Here is a 5,482-nt window from a genome sequence, read left to right on the forward strand (position 1 = left end):
TTTTTTTTGGAGAGGTTTTTGCTATAGGGCATGTGCGCTCGCCAGACAGACAGAGAGAGACAGAGAGACAGAAAGCGAGAAATCACTCCTCAGAGGGATGGTCACGTCGCAATCCCTTCTCCTCCATTCTCCTCTCGGGATCTTGGGCACGCACGCACACGCACCGGGCGTGAGTTTTAAACCACCGGGTCCAGGACGTGAACCGCAGTCGACTACGTGGGTGTCCAGCGACATAGCCATTATGCTAACTGGTGGTTCTCATGCATCTTTATTTTTTAAAACTTGGTAGAGGGAGAAAAATATGTTAAGAAGTAAATAAGAACATCCCAGAGATAACCAGTCTAATACTTTATGGCTTCCCTTCTGATTTCCGAGCATGTCATACATATTTTGTTTTTAATTAACTGGTGGTCGCTACCAGATTGGGACTTCACCACACCAGGGTGGCACCTCTGTTTCCTGTAAGGTGCTCCAAGAGCGTGTGTCCACAATGACAAGTGCGGCCACAGCAACCACACACTTTGGTCCCCTTCTATGAACGCAGCAGCACCTGCAACAGGTCCAGTGTGCATGAAACGAGCTTCCCTGGTGAGCGCAAAGGTGCCCTGGTGGAGCAGTCCCTTCCTGACAGAGGTCTTCGGCACGTCTCACCTCTGTGACCTCTTGTACTCCACAAGTGAAAACTTCTGAATGAAAATGGAAGGGGCTGAGCAGCTCCCAAAGTCCTCATGGTGACTTGTGGAGGGGTGGCATGAGATAAGCCTCAGAAAAGGGGCCAGCCAGGAGCACAGTGCCTGCCGTGGCTGGGTGCCACATGGCCGACCGCGCCGTCCAGGCCCCAGGCCTGGTAGCTTGAGAAGCATGCTGAGTGCATGTGCATGCGTGCTTCGATTCCCAGGAAAGGGAGGGGAGGGACTGCAGGGTGACCGTGCCCCACCGCACCATCGGGGCTAGGGGTGGTGCTTTCCTACTCTCTCTGGCAAGCACAATTGCCCCATAGCAAAAAAAAAAGAAAGAAAGAAAAAAGAAAAGCTCAGAAAAGGCTTATTGAGGGAAGCCAGGTAAAAATGTGCTTAGTAAAAACAGACGAAGCTATTTCAAGATACTAGACTGGAAACAGACACAAATGTTCAGCCACATTTAAGTTTTCATTTAACTCGGAGCAAGGCCTGTAGCGGGTGAAGCCAAGCTACAGAGATGACCAGGGCCTTCAAATCAGCCAGCACGACCCCGCGGGTGGCGAACAGGCCTGGCACATGACCCGAGGGCCGTCCATGGGCAAAGCTGGCAAGGAGCTTCTTTGGAAGGCGAACCCATGCACCTCCGAGGTCAGAGTTAGCGGGAAACACACGTTTGTGTTGAAATGTTCACCTCTTCTCCCTGCACGGACTTCAACGTCCACTCCTTCCGTTTCAATAACGTCATTCCAGAGTTATTCTAACTCACACATCTTGTTTGTCTTCTCCCTCTCACGCATCCGACCCCAAGTCAAACCAGTCCTCAGTAACTCACACATCTTGTTTGTCTTCTCCCTCTCACACATCCCCCCCCAAGTCAAACCAGTCCTCAGTAATGTTTTTAACATGGTCACCATCCTCGAAAACCTCAATGCCAGCAAACCCCCAAGTGGAATGAAAAACTCGAGTCATGGGGGCCAAGGTTGTCCAGGAGCCAGGGGGCCTGACCCTGAATGGGTTCCCATCTTCCTGCTTGCCGGCCAAGCCACCCTCCTGGGTCTGGAACGAGTCGCCAGCCATGACAGGATCAAAAGCATAGACCCTTTGAACAGGTCAACTCTGGGAGCACATCCTAGCAAAATAGCTCAAAATATGGAAAAAGGATATACACCGACGAGTCCATCGAAGAATATTATACGAATGGACACTTCCGTATCACACAGTGGAAGGAAGGTTGAGGAAAACATGCTCCCTGACTTGACCACACGGCACAAAGCTATCTCTGGCAACTTACAGGGATGAAGAGCAGGCTTGGGAAATTAAACAACACACACCTGCGCATTCCAGCAAGGCGGGACAGGACTCCAGCTTCGTCAGCTTTCTTCTTTGTCCTTCCTTTGCTTTTCCTTATTTTATTGATTTTTATTGATTGATTTTAATTAATTTATTCTGTCACCGTCTATCAACACATCAAATGAGTCTCCCCATCACGAACACACTGCAAATGGCGTCACGGTGCCAGGTGACCGGAGTGTCTTGGGGTGGGGACAGCAGGCAGGGCAGGGTGAGCCGTCTCCAAGGGGTCTGCCCCGGGACCTGCCTGATGATCCCCCGTCCCTACCCTGAATCCATAAAACTCCCGCAGCGGTTACAGCGCCACCCAGCGCTCACAGGCAGGAAGGAGAAAGGCAAAGTGGTTCCCTTCTAAGAGGCTCTCTGGGGTCGGCCGCCCTGCGAGAGCCCGCCCACCTCGGAGCCGATCGGCACGGGGTCTGTTCCAGGCCAGGATGCTTACAGAAAGGCTATTCGTGTGTGCTTCTCCGTCACACTCACTGGGAGCATGAGCGGGGTCGTGACAGTCCCTGGCATCAAGAGGGAGGCAGCGCGCGGCAGAGAGGCTGGTGCACCGGACGGTTCCAGGCAAAACCGCCTCTGGACGCCCGCCCGGGCTGACAGCTGCAGAGCAAGAAGCCCTTCCACCCCGAGTAGGAGGCCGCAGCCTGGAGGGCTTTAGGAAGGAGGGGTCTGGGCAACTCCACCACGATCCGCGTGGAGCAGAGAGGAGGTGGGACGGGGCCGAAGGAAGGGGAGGGTGCACGGGCTACAAAGGTCCTGGGCAGCATCCGCGAGCCGAAGACCCCAGGCGGGGCCCCGCCCGCGGGAAGCCCCACACCAGCCCGCCATCGGCTGGCCGGGAGACTTCCAGGACTGGGTTTGTGCGGAGAATGGAGGGAGCGAGGTCCCCGCCTCACTAGCAAGCCCCTAGCCCAGTCTCACCTTGGGATCTCGGGAGGTCGGTGCAGCGCCGCCACTCCCGGCCCGGTGGCCTCAGGGGCGGTAGTCAGCCCCGGGGGGCAGGCTGCTAGGACTATCCCGCGAGCTCAGCGCAGCGACCGGCTCGGAAGACGCCATCGCCGCAGAGGGAGCCTTCAGGAATGAGCGCTACGGACGTTCTTCCTGAGGCCGCGTCCGCGACTCCCCTTCCACGTCCCTGTCGGCGTCGGCCAGGACGCGGCTCAGCACTCCAGAGCTGCTCTCCCCGCCTGCAGGAGTCAGCGCACCCCACGCCTCCGGGCGGAGCCGTGAGAGCGCCTGTCCTTCCAGATGCGGCCTGCGAGTGATTTGAGAGTATTCAACGTACTGGGGACAAATTCCTCAAAGAATGACACTTTGACCATTATTCTTGTGTTTAACAGGGAAACCCAATATGTTCAACTGGCTCGTTGGTCTAGGGGTATGATTCTCGCTTCGGGTGCGAGAGGTCCCGGGTTCAAATCCCGGACGAGCCCAGGTTTTTTTCCTCTTACCACGGGTTTTTTTTCTCACCGCCTTGGGTTCCATGGCTGCGGAAATTCGGTGTACTGGGCTAGGCTGAGTTTCTGTGTCTTGAACGCCAGGTAGCCCCAGACCCTTTCGTTGACTACTCTGAGCCGAGCGAACCACGGTGCTGAAAATGCTGTGTTTCCTAAACTTTAATCATCTAGTCCAAAAATAGAACCACGCTGAGATGCGGTACACAAAACAGGGCTCGTCCGGGATTTGAACCCGGGACCTCTCGCACCCTAAGCGAGAATCATACCCCTAGACCAACGAGCCAACGTGCCTGACAGCTTTGCGCTGCCGTAGAGGAGCGTGCAGACCCTGCGCCCCCAAGTGGCGGTCTGCAAAGTGCGTCGTGATGTACGGTTTCGGGTTTTCTTTCTTTTCTCCCTTGTTTTTTGAAAATCAGTGACACTGAAGAAAGCAACGGTTATCGTCACTGGTGTAACATCGACCTCGTATTTTGGAAATCCTAACTCACTAATATTCATAGCTAATACCCTGCGGTGAGCGCGAGGTAACGTCCCTGTGGCCCTTTTCAGACCCTTCCTTCCTTAATTCTGCATGCCGTTGTTGGCTTCTTGTGGATACTTCCTTATCCTAATAGTCAAAGCTCCACTTTTTGCAGCGTTGTCCCTTCTGTTTTCACTCAGTGTTACCTTTCAGCTGGAAAACCTATTTGTTCTTGAGAGCGTTCTAGACGCTAACCGTCCTAGAAAAAGACCCTTTAACACGTCAGATTATTTATGGGCTATAACTGGGCTGCAGTCTTGTCTCCTCTGATCTTTATTTGGAGCGCAAGACACTAGCAGCAAAGCTGAGGTCTAGGTAACTGGCAACCAGGAGCAACTGCTGCCCAGCTGATCCAGTATCTTCCCTTGAAGAAGGTATGACTGTGTGTATTTTAAATCCTTAGCTACTTATTAGCATGTGGCTTCCACAGTAAGTCTGGTGCTCGAGGAATAATTCTGAACAACTAAAATTTGTCTTAAATCTCTTGACAATACAAACGTTTGTATCTTGATAAAGGATAACTGAATTGTCACACTAGCAAATAGCCAACCAGGTAGGAAACCACCAGCGAGGGCCACTGCGCCAGGCTCATTCACTTACTGTATTTCCTACGTCACCCTCTTATCCACTCATCATGTTGTCCGATGGCTCATGGCACATTCAGAGGACACACATTTAGCACCCAGCACGTGCCAAATATGGAACTGTCAACTTTCTTCCCATGATTGGACACCAGAAAATTATAGTTTCGGAGTTCTAACATTCAGTCTCACCTTTGTTTTATTTGAAAGTGTCTGGCCTTGAGTCTTCGGTTGAGGCTCAAGGCAAGGACAAGAATACCCTTTAAAATGTTAAAGAATTCTAGATGCCAGGGTAGTTTACTCATCAAACCCTAACTGAAAAATATGTACCCTTGACTCCTGAGAAGTTTATATGTATCCCTAACATGAGGAAGTTACAAAATACAATTGGTTAGGGAAAAGAATGTTACTTCGTCACATTTTTGAACACCTCTGTCTCCATAAGTTTGAAAGGTCTCTCTGGTCTCTTTTCCCACTTGAATTTACTATAGTTATTTTTGCTTTAATTTAGTTTTCTTCTGCTCGCTAAAGATTGAAAAGGAGTGTGTCTGCAGGGCAGATACAGTCTCAGAATAATACTGCAGATGGACTTACAGTAACAAAATTCAGGATCCCCGCCCCCCTCCACATACACACCCCACCCTCCCCACCACGGTCTACAGGGGAAGCAGCTCTGTCTTGGTGGGAGGAATGCCTGTGGGCTGTTGGGGCCAAATCTTTCCCTCAAGTCAAACCCTCCTGAAACAACGCACACTGGGCATTGCCGGCCACAGGGAGACAGAGAATCTCTAGGGACATTTTACCCATTGCAGTGAACGAAGAAGCCCGATGACCTGAACCTTCTGTGACAATTCACATGCCCCTAAAGACGACATTGGACATTGGCCCAGG

General features: G+C 52.1%; 2 non-coding genes across 2 annotated transcripts; one reads left to right on the forward strand and one right to left on the reverse strand.

The window, feature by feature from the left end:
• Positions 1–3,394: 3,394 nt before the first annotated feature.
• On the forward strand, positions 3,395–3,466 carry TRNAP-CGG (transfer RNA proline (anticodon CGG)). The gene has a single exon. It is a non-coding gene; the product is annotated as a tRNA-Pro (tRNA).
• A 235-nt stretch (positions 3,467–3,701) lies between these two features.
• On the reverse strand, positions 3,702–3,773 carry TRNAP-AGG (transfer RNA proline (anticodon AGG)). Its single transcript has one exon. It is a non-coding gene; the product is annotated as a tRNA-Pro (tRNA).
• Positions 3,774–5,482: the final 1,709 nt, after the last annotated feature.

Source organism: Tupaia chinensis, unplaced genomic scaffold (genome assembly GCF_000334495.1).
Source record: "Tupaia chinensis unplaced genomic scaffold, TupChi_1.0 Scaffold000198_1, whole genome shotgun sequence".
NCBI lineage: Eukaryota > Metazoa > Chordata > Mammalia > Scandentia > Tupaiidae > Tupaia > Tupaia belangeri.